The sequence below is a fragment of the Periplaneta americana genome, chromosome 3 (assembly GCF_040183065.1).
Source record: "Periplaneta americana isolate PAMFEO1 chromosome 3, P.americana_PAMFEO1_priV1, whole genome shotgun sequence".
Taxonomy (NCBI): Eukaryota; Metazoa; Arthropoda; class Insecta; order Blattodea; family Blattidae; genus Periplaneta; species Periplaneta americana.
In genome coordinates, this window is record NC_091119.1 from 76,506,218 (window position 1) to 76,521,775 (window position 15,558).

Below are 15,558 nucleotides of genomic sequence, written 5' to 3' on the forward strand. Positions count from 1 at the left end.
TTTGACTCTTAATTTTCGAGCAGTTCCAGATATAACAATTCTGCGTCGAAATGTTCCGCCATTTTATATTGCAACTAATGAATAATTAAAAATTTAAAGACGGAAATTTCTATCACTAAATTTAATGATAGTTTTACTGGTTCGTTAGGCTAAAGATGCTTGGTGAGATATAAAAATGATTTAATGAACCAGTAAATACATTAATGAATCATTAAAACCTTAATGAAGCTTTGTGAAACAGGCCATAAGACTGATAATATATAATTTAAAAGATATTTCGGAATATTAATATACGGAAGATAATCTTTATAAGTCAACTAATTATCATACTGACGCTTATTTCGATGCTTAGCTATTATCCATTTAATATTGAGGAAATGTGCGATCTCAACGTGGCAAGAAATTGAAGTCAGATTTGAATATCCTACAAACAGAAATAGGCCACTTGTTCCAATTCACCAGCTACTATTAACTCTGGATTCTATGTTACTGGCTCTTCAACTATAGCCGATGTCAATAGTGCTTCAAAATACGCAGTGAGTAAATAATAAAATGTTTCAGCAGCAATTGCTTCTTTAGGACGAAATTACATATAATTTATACATGGACCTGAATTAGAGAATTTTATATGATACAGAATTCTCCTCGGGGTTTTGTGTACAGTTGACTACACACACATTCGTGTAATTATTGTCACCTAGTGGTCATAATACTGAGATTTTTCTAAACAGAAATTCATATTTAGCATTATAAAATATAACCATACTTATAATAATTATTATTATTCAATAGTAGTCAATGCAACTTTCATTTATCAACTCTCTGTACTGTACGAATTATGGCTACTGTAACAGGTTACGATTTTATACACGTTTCATGACTTACTCTACAGTACAGAATTTAAATAATAATATCAGCCAATAAGAAGTTGTCTTACATATGCAAAATCATTACCAACTGCTGTTGAGTAGTTAGAATAGTATTAACGACAGTTAAAGTTAAGTGTTGGTTATTTTAAACAAAATTGTGTTGGAAAAATGGAAAACATCTTAACAAAACGTTAAAAATAAACCAGCTGTTAATTTAACATTTGTTAAGCCAAATTAAACATTACTTAGAAAACTGGCCATAAGAGTACTTTATTTCTTCTAATCTTTATATACATTCTTCTGCGTTTGTTACCTCCCTATCATGTTACTTTGTCAACTTTTAAAACTGAAAATTCTTTATGGTACTATAAAACATGCTTTGCAATCCTCATTTGTTTACCACATAGTCAACTGTAAATGGCGGCTCCATTCAAACATTTTGGTGAAGCTAAATTAGTGAAAAAGAATTTTATTAAGTTGATTAATATTTTATTGAATTAGAGTACTTTATTTCTTCTAATCTTTATATACTTCCTTCTAATCGTTTAATAGTCAAATCCCACTCGAGTTTTGATTTTCTCTAGATAAATCGAAACCTCTAGTGAGATTACTGCTGATAAAACAATTTACCACCACTATTCAAAGGCATAGGCTGTACATAAAAGGTCAAACAGCAGATAGTTTTTAGACCTGAAATATTCTATCTATTCAATTATTTCGATAATTCTGATTATTATCGCGATCTTAAAGCAGAATTACTAGAGTTACCACAAAAAAAAACTGAAGATTTCGGTAGCATCTCATTTACTGTTATCTAGTAACAGACGGTGTCATATTTGAAAGGTCGAACAGGATGCAAGGTTTCATTTAAACAATAGGAAAAACTGTTGTGTGAAGTTTTGAAGCCAGATACATCAAATACATGAAGTGAAAGTAAAAATATCGAAGAGAAGATAAATTAAAAAGTTATTAAAATTCGAGCAGTAAACTATAAACCAAAAAAGAACTACCAGTAGCAAATGACAAAATCTTGCAATCGGAACAAAAAATTTCAGAACATGAGAAATAACTATCAAAATTTAAATAATTTGTTAAATATGAACAACTTTTTTCTGAATACCAACATAAAATCACAACTCGTGGCTCATGTTAAATTTTGGGACAGTAATGATATTGCAGTAGTTGTGACACTTTGTGCAATTTCGAAAAGAGGTTTGGAATATGTATGGAATATTGTAAATTAGCTCTCACCCAGTGCAAGTACTCTACATAAACATCTTTCGACAACTGAGTGTCCACCAGACTTAATTAAAATGGAGAAAAAATATGGTGTTGTGTTACGACAGAATGAAAATACACAGTGATATTATTTTGTTATGAGTTTTTTACCCAACAAGCAACTGTTTCTATGGGTACGTCCAAGACGGAGCCTGGTTCATTACCGTGTTAGTCGCTCATAAGCTAGTTGGTGGCTGGGCAAAAGGTCGGAGATGAGAACGAAGTTTGTTTGCGCCTGCCAGTCAGTGTAGCTGAACTTACTCTGCTTTTTCAAAATTATCTTTAAAAAACAGTAACAATTTATAAAAGTTCCAGGATGGATTGTATTGGTATTCAGGTTCCCCTGAACGTACCTTAGATATTTGGGTATTTTCAGTACGGAAATAACCACGGAAATAATTCCACTTTTCTGGAAAGCAACATAACAAAACCCTTTCATGAAATCCCATACAGTTCATTCTGATACACATAGAGCATTGATAAAATAATATGTATTAATTGTCAAGAAGTCAGTACCAATAATTATAGTTTCTAAAATCGTCACATTCTGTAAAATATCAATTATTAATTTACAAAGTTACTTATTATTGGTATCCATTTCACACCACCTCATTCTAGTGCCGAGATCAAAAAAGCTTGGGGCTCTATCTCCAAGCCCCCGAAGTCCTCTATGGCATGTGAAGGAGCTACCTTTACCTTTATTAGTATCCATTTCAATTCTTACTTCATGTCACAATTTCACAATCAAATATGGGCTTTGGTGGTCGGGTTAAGACTGATTTCAAAATTTGTAAACATTGATTATCCTACCGAAAAATTGTTTTTAGAATTTAAAGTCTTGAAAATACATCAAATTTATATCAATTTATTTTAGTTGGTTATTTAACGACGCTGTATCAACTACTAGGTTATTTAGCGTCGATGAGATGAGTGACAGCGAGATGATATTTGGCGAGATAAGGCCGAGGATTCGCCATAGATTACATTACCTTGCATTCACATTACGGTTGGGGAAAACCTCGGAAAAAACCCAACCAGGTAATCAGCCCAAGCGGGGATCGAACCCACGCCCGAACGCAACTTCAGACCGGCAAGCAAGCGCCTTAACCGACAGAGCCACGCCGGTGGCTAATTTATATCAATGCATTATTAAATTTTATATATAAAAATCACACATATTTCAGATCATATACTCACAAACAAAACCAAAAGCATAAATACAATATGTTTGTTGGAACCCAAGTGTTTAACGAGCACTGCTTCCAACCAAAGTACTAATATCTGCCCTAGAATTTAAAATAAATTAACAAAGAAATACATAAATTTATATCCAACAGTTCAAAATTTAAAAACGTATGTAAGCAATTTGTTATGAGTAATAATTAATTTTTAGATATTATGTTATAATTTATCACTCTACATTTATTATGTATCGAATCCTACCCTGTGCATGAGAACACTCTTTTATGGGAGTGCTAGAATGTTGTAAATTTACAATTTCTTTGTATTGTATTTTTCTGGCAATAAACACTATTATTATTATTATTATTATTATTATTTGAAAATAATCTTTCCCAATATACTATACATGTCGAAATGACGTGCAGTAGGCATTTAGCACGTGAAGAAGTTCTATAGACGCATGCACAGTAAAGACGTTTAGGTGGCTGGTAGCTGGAAAAAATGAGGTGATTCATTCTACAAGCTACCAATGGGCTAACAGGCTACGTAGCAGTGTACCAACCAGACCTTGTCTTGCATGTCTCCATTGCTTAACATTCGGGCATTCCTTCCAACTAGGTAACTAGTCAGGCTACCAATTACAAATCAGGCTCCGTCTTGCACGTACCCAATGGGTCATACAGTAAAATTAAATTATGACCAGGTCATATTGTTCGTAATATGATGGGGAAATGGAAGCAGCTAATTATGTTTGATTGCACTATCACACCATTATTAGAAAAAAATAATAATCTCTGTACAACCCTCTTGTTAAATTAAAAAGTGAATATAATGAAAAAAATTTGTTATAGATGAACTGGCTACTACTTATGGGCATCAGGTTTTACGACTTCCTCTATCATTGCGTCTTTAACGCGATTGAGCTTATTCAGGCACAATTAAAAAACAGACCAGAAAAAGAAATGTAACCCCAGTCTTGAAATGCAAGCGTGTGGGGGACTCTTCGTGTGAAATTGATAGTGAGTATTGGAAAAGTGTGTCAGCATGTGGAAAAAGAGTTGAAGTATTGCACCAGAGATCATGACGACGACAGAATAATAATTAATTTGAATGATGACAGTAGCTCCAGCAATAAGGGTAGTGGCATGGATGGATACAAATGAGTGACAGTTTTTAAATAATATCCAATAACATTATATATGTATGTAATGTACATACAAATATCTAAAAATGTGATTGGATGTGACAACTATGTCTACTCGCCGCAGTAGCTGACTCAGATGAAGCAGGCAGACTAAATTTTCATTATCTCTAAATGCTCTGCCAGATGTCTAGTTTCAAGGTGGATAGATGACAATTTTGCATTGCTTGTGTGTCGAGCAACATATGTTCCCTACTTAGACTGCCTAGATCCAACCAATCATCCCTCAAAAATCTATACTCCACTCAAACATCCTCTACAAAACATTTAAAAAACACCATTTGGCAAATGAAAATTTACCTCCTCACTATTAGGATGGGTCAGAAAACAGAATCACCTTGGAAGCACTTCTGTTGTATGCATGACTTAATTCTTGAATAAAGTATTAATGAATGATTTTAAAATGTCATCTATAGCAAAATAACTTCCAACCTGCAGCCAAACAAAAATTGGTATGTATCAGAGCTTTCATGTCCAAAACCAGCCAATTAAAACTTCACAGTGGTACCAATTTGTTTTACATGGTGAATCAAACAAAAAATAGCATCAGATTCATGGTTGAAATTTTATTCAGCACAAAAAGTTACCACAGCTTTATAGTGAAAAACTTGTCAGGATTCTTTCAAAATACTGTTTCAATACCAACAGGAGTAGTATTTAAAATTTCCCATAGCAATAGATATTCAACTGGTAGAATCCTCTCTGATACTCAACGAGAATGCGTTAATATGAATTCAATTAGCATGAGTATACAGTCCAACAATTTCTAATATTGGTCAGTCAAATTTTCATTGTTTTTATAATTGGCATTCACAGTTTTAGTTCGACCACATTTGAATGTAAGCATCCTATTTTAGTTTTATTGCATTTAAGTGTAAACCACGTGTAGATAGTGTAGTCCTTGAAGTGTAATTATTAGTTTAGTTGCTTGTCATCATGACTGAGAAAGTGCCTATTTCATTTTATTCATATACAGTAGAACTTGGTTATAGCGACCTCGTTTTGTGCGACACCTCGCCTATAACGTCAAATATTCTGTGGTCCCAACTAATTCCTCATAAGACATACAGTAGCGTGCAAATGAATCTGAACACGACATATTTTTACACTTTCTGTCATTGTTGGCCTCACAGCTGCTCATACCGCTTTAATTGACATCTGTAGTACGTGTAATTCCATTGTTGAAGGTCTGACATTTTTTTTTATAATATGTGACATTTTGGATGTCGTTTTGTACTTATAAGCATTTCAGTTGTGTTGAAGACTTAATACTGCAATCCTGTGTACATTCTGTCGTCTTCACAAATGGACATAAGTCCATGAAAACAGTCTAAAATTATAACATTAGCAGAGCATTCTTCTATGACACAGAGGCAAATTGCTGCAGAATGTCACATCGGTTTGGATACTGTTAATTCGATCATAAAACGATACAGGGAGACTGGATCCATCACACCCCAGAAAAAAAGGAAACTGTGGCCAAAAAAAGGAAGACTTCACCTGCAGATAATCATTTAATTGTCAGGAAAAGTAAATTAAATCCTAGACTAACTGCTTTCGACTTAACCCGCGAGTTAATGGCTACCACTGGGGCGAATATTCACGTCACAACAGTGCGGCGTAGGCTTTTGGAAGCTGGACGAAGGGCTCGGAGGCCTATTAAGAAGCAACTGCTAACCCCTGTTATGTGCAAAAAACGCTTAATGTGGGCAAAATTACATCAACACTGGACAGTGAATGACTGGAAGAAGTACTTTTTTCCGATGGGTCTCATTTCGAGGTCCACGGCCACCGTGTTTCTTACTTACGGAAAGGATCCAAATAAGTAACAACAGCTCATCTCCAACAAGCACCCAAATACCCCCCTAAAGTAATGTTTTGGGGTTGTTTTACACATGAAGGGCCTGGAGCATTAATACCTATCAAGGGAATGATGAATTCTGACAAATATATTCACTTATTGGAAACCAGAATCGTACCCCAGCTGCAAAAATCATTTCTGGATGGCAGAGGTGTGTTCCAACAAGACCTGGCACCATGCCATACGTCTCGAAAAACTACAGAATTCTTCAACAAGAATATTCAGGTACTCCCCTGGTCAGGCAACTCACCCGACATCAACCCCATTGAGAACTTGTGGTCAATTTGCAAAAGAAGAATGCAAAAAATGGATTGTTCTACAAAGGAGAAGATGATTTCTGCCCTCATTGGTGTATGGTTTCGTGATGAAGAAATGAAGAATATTTGTGGGAAATTAGTGGAATCCATGCCAAATCGTCTCAGAGCTGTTATTAGGAACAAGGGAGGCCACATAGTTTACTGACGTATGTCTTAGATCCTTTTTTTATCCCGTTTGAGTGTTTTTGCACGTTGTTCGGATTAATTTGCTACTGTATGCTTTCCTACCTTGCTTAATACAACAAACGCATATGCGTCTACCTTGCATATAATGTCATTTTCAACCTCAGTTTCGAATAATATTTTCCAAGAAACAAAGTATCTTAAGAAATATTTTGTTGAAATCTGATCCTGACAAATTCTTTACAGTCTCCTTCTGTCATAGACCTCTGGAATGCAGGCGGATTCCCCACCCCATTGTAACCTGCCTGAATTCATGCGGTATTAGATTAGTTTGGACAGGAAGTTTTCACTGAGTGCACGCATTTTAACGCAGTATGGCCACTAAAAGAAGTGAGTGACGCTTTAGAAGCCATTAGAATTATGAACATGTTCTATGAAGCTAGGGAAGGGAGCAGTGAAATTGCAACTGAAATTATGAACATAGAAATTAATTTAGCCCTAGAAAGTGGGTATTGGGCAAGTAGAAGAAAACAGAGTAAAATGACTGATTACTTCACTTCTAAGTAAAATAGTTTGGTGAGTACTGAACTGTTTCAATACAGAATACTGTATTTATAATTGTAGGCCTACATGTATTTTATTATGTTCATTGTAGGCATAAAAGTCAATACATAAATCTAAAATAAGTATGATTAAGTTTGTTATTTTTCATTTTCCACCTCACTAGATTGATAATGTGAATCTCTGTTACTACGACACTCGTTTATAACAACATAATTTTTAAGGTCCCTTGGATGTCATTATAACCAAGTTCTACTGTATTTTTTTATATATATTTAATTGGTTATTTTACGTCGGTTATTATTATTATCAAATACTTTCCCTAAACAGGAATCACCTAGAAGACAAAGTATACCATTTACAAAACAAAAATTTTGAATAGTACTTTATCTAGTTCTGAATGTGGGTTGAGGGAAAACCCTAGAAAAAATTTCGACCAGACAACTTGTCTCAACCAGGATTTGAACCTGGGCCCACTTGTTTAATAGTCAGGCATACTAACCATTACTTCACAGCAGTGGACCATTTTACTGAATTAGAATGTTAACAATTATTAAAAGAACGTTAAAAATGTATCTACACCACGTGTAGAAAGTGTAATTTTTTCTTTTACTGTAGTTTAGTAGTTAATCAGTTTCATACCATCATGAGTAACAAAGTGTAATTTTGCAGATAACTTTAAAGTACAATATCCTTACTTGAAATAATCCGACCAAATTAACTCAAAATTGGAGTATACTTTTAGCAGATCAGTGTTTAGCATCAATCACGGAGGTAGGGCAAATATTGTGAACAATACCGAGACTAAAAAGCACAAAATGCAGAATCGACAAAATACTCAAGTCAGCTATTGCCTACATTCTTTAGAGTACAAATATATATGTGACGAGGAAAAAGACTTGGCTGCCCAAAAAAGCCACTTTCGCGTTTCTAATAAATACAGTTAGAGCTCCAAATCCATGGATTGTACAATTGAGTCATTCCATGTCAGATCAAACACCTATGAAACATGACAACTTAGTATTTGCTCCAATTTTTTTATATATTCTACTGATTAAATTAAATAACCCATGTGTAATTTTTTTCAGACAGACACAATTATTTAGTCATTTATTATATGTTACTTCTTCCTTAAATTACAGTGCAACGTATTATGAAAATGCTTCTACTGAAGATTCTATAAATTGTAGAAATTCCGTATTTATATCATTTTAAAGTGCAAGAATTGCAAGAATTTAGTATTCCATCAAAACATAAAATCGGCCCCTTTTAGAGGGTTATATTTTTAAAATATGTTTTTATATATCAGGGATCTACTTCTAAAAAGGAGAAAAAATATCATATTCTTTTAAATGTTTCACGTAGAACTAAGTTGGTATTAGAATGCTATTCGAAAAAGAAAGAAGTCACTGTGCAAATAATTTACTGAGGGTGTGTTCAAGTCGGAAGCATGGATTGAGTGAGACCACACGCCAGATCATACAGCTGCAATAGCCGCAGCGAGAGGAAGTAATGAGGAGGCAACGTAAGTCCCAAGGAAAGACATTATCAGTGATGCCATGTTACTATAAATAAACAGATAACATCTAGTTCTAAAAGCACAATGTCCCATCAACACTTAACAGTTTCCCTCTAATTTATTTAACAATAATTCCTAAAATTTTCGAAGTAGGTATCGTGTTGTTTTGTGTTCATGTGAGTCATACCATGTCAAATCAAACACTGTATACGAAACATGGATCATTTAGTATTTGCTTAAATCTTCTAAAAAATGTTCTGCAGATCAAAATACGAGGTATGTAATTTTTTCTGGGATCATACTTTAATATTTTACTATTTACACCCTTTTAATTATATGACAAATTCATCTGTAACACAATATGAAAATGCTCACTGTTAGGATTCTATGCATCATACACGTTGAGAGTGTTGGGGGGTGTTGGTGTCATTTGAAATGGGAATAAATGGAATATTATATTAATTGATTTATTGATGGGGTTTTATAGGGTCACCTCTTAAACAATATTTTGTAACTTACTTTAAAAATGCAAAAAAAAATGAAAGTATAATTATTATATTTTACATAGAACTACGTTGGTTTCAGATTGCTTTCAAGTAAGAAATAACTTTAAAAATAATTTATCGAATATGTATGAGAGCTTAGTGACGATTGAGAATCGCCAATAAAAAAATACAAAATTATCTCAAAAAAATATCCAAAACAAAAATGCAGGAAGATACAGATACACATATTTCATATCACAGAAGACACAACTTCAGCTGAAAATTCAAATAATTCCGATGTAATACAGAAACTGATAGACTTCTTCCATGAAACAAACAGAAATCTCAAAATACAATTAAGTTGGTCCTACAGTAAAATTCAACAGCATTTTAATGTAACCACTTACATGATACGAATTGCTAAACAAGTAGCAGCAGAAAAGGGGATTTTGGCTACTCCTAATCCTAAATCGGGAAAAAGTTTGGAAACATTTATAGTGTAGAAGGTTGTTCAATTTTATAATTCTGATGATGGGAGGATTATGGCTGGTAAAAAGAACTGTGTTTCAGTTAAAGAATATGGAAAGAAAGTTTACAAACAGAAAAGATTAATACTATGTAATCTTAAGGAAACATACCAGTGTTTCAAATAGCAAAATAGGGTTTTCAAAATTTTGCAAACTCACTAGACCAAAGGAATGTATACTCCATGGGAACAAGTGGCATGCAACCAGTTTATGTCTGTGCTCATCATGAAAATGTTAAATTAATGCTTGATGGAATTAATATTTCTCGTCTCTCTGCAAATTCAGAACCCATTCTCACTAATTATAAAGACTATTTGTCGCAAATGATCTGCAATCCTTCACCATCCAACTGTTATTTAAACAAATGTGATGCTTCCCCGGAAACTGAAAAAATAACACAGTATTTACGGTAACTCTTTGAAGAAATTATCTATAGACAATGGGTTACAGTGGATCGAACAAATTTAGAAACCCTGTTGTCACCAGCTGAAGACTTCCTAGCTAAGTTGTCCAACAAATTATTAAACTTACTGCCTCACACGTTTATAGCATAGCAGAAAAATTTGTTTTTAAGAGAGCACAAACAAAAAACTAGTGTCTGGATAGTTCATAGTGATTTAATCTTTAAGAAAATTATAATTTTGTTGTCCATGATTCAGTACAGGGAATCAACTGGAACAATAATCAGGCCACAATTTATCCTTTTGTTGTATACTACAAAGAGAATTTAGAGAATTTATTTACATACTTGGCTATTTAATCTCAGTAAAAAATTATTTCGCAAGACAATCTAAAAAAAAAAAAAAAAAGAAAAAAAAAAAAAGAAAAAAAAAAAAAAGAAAGATAATTGTGTATTATGTTCTTCATCCCACAATGGTGGCCGGGTAGTTCAGTTGGTAGAGCAGCTGGCTACAGACTGAAAGGTCCAGGGTTCGATCCCAGGTGGAAACAGGATTTTTTCTCGTTGCCAAACTTTCAGAATGGCCCTGAGGTTCACTCAGCCTCCTATAAAATTGAGTACCGGGATTTTCCCGGGGGTAAAAGGTGGTCAGAGCGTGGTGCCAACCACACCACCTCATTCTAGTGCTGAGGTCATGGAAAGCATGGGGCTCTACCTCCATGCCCCCCAACTGCCTTCATGGCATGTTACGGGGATACCTCATTTTTTATACCTTTTACATTATCCTGTAATACAGAAGGTTGTTTCTGATCTCTGCAAACCACTTCTGAATGGCATCATGTGTGCTAGGAGTCACATGACAGCTGAACTGTGGTGAGAGTTTACAGACCAGTAGTGAGTGATTTCATAGTGAGAATGCACAGTCTCTCACAAAGCAATGACCAAGAAAAATCGAGCCTTTTGGGAGGGATACATTACGACTCTTTCTGATGTCTAGTACAGTTAAGTGAAAATAATAGAAGCCTGCAAAAAAAAAAAATTGTTTCGTTATATCCAAGAAAAGCATCTTCTGTGTACTTAATAAGACTGAAAAAGCTCGGATGGATTTAATTTGTATCATTGTCGGGGGGGTGCAGCATGTGGCTGGGGAGGGGGTAGATTTGCTTGCCTTCCCCCCCCCCCCTCTCGAATTAATCCCATCCGAGTTTTGCCACTCTCTTCTTAAGTTACACAGAAGATGCCTTTCTTGGAAATAGCGAAACCACATTTAATGCAGGCTCTTATGACTTTCACATAACTGTACTTGGCATCAGAAAGGGTCGTTATGTACCTCTCCCAAAAAGGCTCGATTTTCTTGGACATTGCTGCTGTGAGACACAGTGCACTCTGACTATGAGATCACTCACTTGTCTGTCACCTCTCGACGCAATTCAGCTGCAGTATGACTTCTGATGCACATGACGGCTTTCAAAAGTTGTTTCCAGGGATTGGGAACAACCCTCTGTATTACCCATAGCTGAATGTTACATATTTGAAGTTCACTGTTCTAGCGAACTGTGACGATATCCTTGTTTACAAATCAGGGTACTCCGTTGTTGTGGTGTCCACGTGTGTTGGATAGAAGGTCACTGGCAATTACATTCACATTTACTCAAGCAGTAAATATTAGACTACTATCAATCCTAAAAACATGGTATTTTAGGAACTAAATACAAAATAGAAGAAAATTAAAACTTCATTCCACATGTATAGTAGACAGAGATGGACAGTCTGTATAATTTTGGAAGTTTAAATTGTTCACATCTTGTATTATATAACCAATTGATATTCAATTGGTTATAGGGAAGTTTTTCCAATTTTTTCATTTGTTTAAAGTGGAGAGTTTAAAATCAGTCAATGAATTTGCTGAGATAGAATATAAAATTATGCTAGGCCACAGCAAAACCAGATTGTTTCCTTTAGAGCCTGTTTTGAATAGATTGATTGAAATGTATAAACCCCTCAGATTTTACCTTTAAGCTTGGTTAAATGTACAAGCATGCTTTGTGATTTTTTCAACAAAAGAGAACTTTTCTTGTCTAATTTTCTTAAGAACTCAAATAAGAATATTTTCTTTGTTAGAGATTGTGTGAGAATGCTTCAGCTGTTGAAGTGGGGGGAGGAGGTGACAATCCTTTCGTAAAGTTTAAGACAAAAAGTGGGCTTTATAAATAGTGAAATATTTCCTGAATTGCTCAGTCTACAAGACGAAGGCCTGATATCAGAAAGCTCTTTCTGACAAAATGTTGTAAAATTTTTACTCAATAGCAGTAGACTACACTGATGAATGGATGCAAACACTTTTACTATGTTTCAAAAAGTGGAATGGATTTCATGATTAAAGTGTTTGTCATACAGTGGGAATGCTGTCATAGACTGTGCTGTTGAGGTAAGAAAATTCGTCCTAAATTATAATGTGAAAATGACATTTTCTATGATTTTAACCATATTAAAATGTATGCGCGTGAAAAGAAAATTAAAACATTGAACATTTCTAACAAAACCAAAACAGAGAGATGGACCGAAATGCTCTTTCATTTCAAGGAAAAATTTTGCTTTAAAAAAATTACGCTTATCCATTTTTGCCTTACCTTGACAGGTTCTAATGCATTTCTCGTTTATAAACTCTGGACTGATGAGGAGAAGAGTCTACAAGTACACACTGTAAAATCAACACCAAACCTTGAGACATTACAGAAAAGTGTCATGCTCAGAATTCTATGAATTAATCTATAAAGACAGCAAATTTCAAGAAAAGATTCACTCTTCAGGGAATGATTGCTATCACAGCAATGTAAACTGTAAATGATGAAGAGTCAGCTCCAAGCACCAGTAGTCACAAGTAACTCCTGTTAAGTGATGACCCAGTATTTCATTTATTATTGATACTTCAGCACTCTTCTTTATACAATGTCCATATAGCTTCACAAAATTTTCTTTATACACACTCCATACATTTTTTAGTGTGTCCTGGTTTCTTGGTTTTGAAATCTGGGAGCCCTAGTATAGATGAATATCTAAAAGATTACACATCATGTCTTGATGTTTATGGTAGCCATTGTTCACGAAATTATTGACTCTACTTTGTATTGTTACTCTAATGAGCAGACAGTGTATGCAGGATGACTTAAGGAAAAATGAAGTTGTTTTACATGCCACATCATCCGCCTTTTGTGTACTTGACAAGTACAGCAGCATACAGATCGAAGGAACCCCAGTCCATTCATAGTAACATTGCAACGCATGTGCACTTGTGTCATCCTGCTCAAGTATTTACTACACACTGAATAGTGTTCTATCAACAGGAGTAGTTTTTTGCTATTATAGCAGGATTCATTCAATGATAGCCACTATTTACAGGTCTAACTATAAATCCAAAATGATTAAAAGCACAATTTGCAATTATATTTGTAGGAGTAAATATAACATTCTTCCCACAACACTTCCATTCATAAGGTCAAAGGCAAAACATTCAATTCGCTCAGGGATACGAAGTGCAATTAATAAGTATGGAAAGTGATATTTTATAAATTAACGAAAACAGTATCATGTGTAATGTGTGTAAAACTGAAATAAAAACCAGAACTCAGGCTATAGAGAAACATTGCAACAGTACACTGCACAGGAAATTCGTTGAAATGAAATATGAGGAACCACCTACATTATCATTTAGTTGTGCAGGTCTAAACAAAACTTTTGCAAAGACATGTGCAACATGATTCTCAGTGCAAATATTCCTCTAAACAAATTGAGTGACCCCCATTTTAGAGGTTTTCTTCAGAAATACACACATCAGCAGATTCCAAGCAAGTCCAAGCTATGTAAAAAATCTGTAACTCAGTGTTATAACGACAGCATGAACAGAATCAGAGAATATATGTGACAACAAAATATGTGTTTCAATTGATGAGATACTTATGTTTTAGGAAGACATGTGGCTAATGTGATTGTAGGTGTTTTGTCACCTAATAAAGCAGGGGAGAGATTTTTATTAACTACCAAGCTCCTCCAAAAAGTAGACAACTCTTCAATTGAAACTCTCTTTCACAAATATATCTCTTTTATGGCCTAGTGGTGTTCGGTATGAAAATGTGTTGCTTTTTGTTACAGACGATGCTCCATACATTGTTAAGGCAGGCAAAATACTACAAAACCATTATATAAACATGGTTCACATAACCTGCTTAGTGCACATGCTTCATAGAGTGGCTGAAGGTCTACATGAGTCCTGTCAAGAAGTCAACAGCTTCATAGCTAACACTAAGAAAATATTTCGAAAAGCTCCATCCAGAATATGTATATTTAAAGACATGGCACCTGACTTATCTCTTCCCCAAGTCCGATTCTAACAAGATGGTGGTGCACTTGATTAGATGCTGCTTGTTATTACGCCACACATTACTATACCATTCAGAGAATAACACATTAGACAGTAAAGAAGCATTCTCGATTGTACTGGCTAAAACACTAATTTCCGATCAGTTAATCGAAAGTTTGCAGTTTATAAACAAACAATTTTCAATGTTCACCACAAGCTATAAAGTAGTTGGAAGAATCTGGTTTGGAAATTAACAAAGCTCTACGCATAATGGAAGAAGTGTCGGAAAAAATTAATCAGAAACTTCCAGGGCCAATTTCTGAAAAAGTAAAATTGAAATTGCAGAGCATTATTAAAAAAAAAACAGTATGTTATTAGTCATGCGTGGTATACACAATAGACTGATAGACCAAAAACAAATGTCAGACACTGACCCATACTATTCCTATGCACCACTGACTTCGTGTGATGTAGAGAGAACATTTCTCTCAATACAAAAACTGTTTCAGCAATAGGCAAAGACAATTCAGCTTCGACAACTTACGAGAATATATTGTTTATTGCAACGCTGGTAATTCCATCAATGATGAGGACTGAACCTTGCAAGGTATGTACTGAAGTACGTCATTTTTCTTTTCCTTCCGACTGTTAGGAGATACAATATCATGTTGACGTCATCTGTTTGTGTTTAAAACCTGTTAAGCCAATAGTCTGAATGAAAAAAAAAAATGTAACATATAGTAAAAGTGCACCTACATTCAACGATGTCATCCTGCATCCACTGTCTCCTAATGAGTAAGGCTACAGAAAATGTACATGTTACCATCTGCATGCAGTTAGCAACCAATGTAATATTTTAATGAAGTAAATAAAAGTAT

General features: G+C 34.5%; 1 protein-coding gene across 9 annotated transcripts in view; it reads right to left on the minus strand.

Annotated features, from left to right (window-relative positions):
* Positions 1-15,558, minus strand: part of fs(1)h (female sterile (1) homeotic) — a 638,308-nt gene that overhangs the window by 567,647 nt on the left and 55,103 nt on the right. The window lies entirely within an intron of this gene.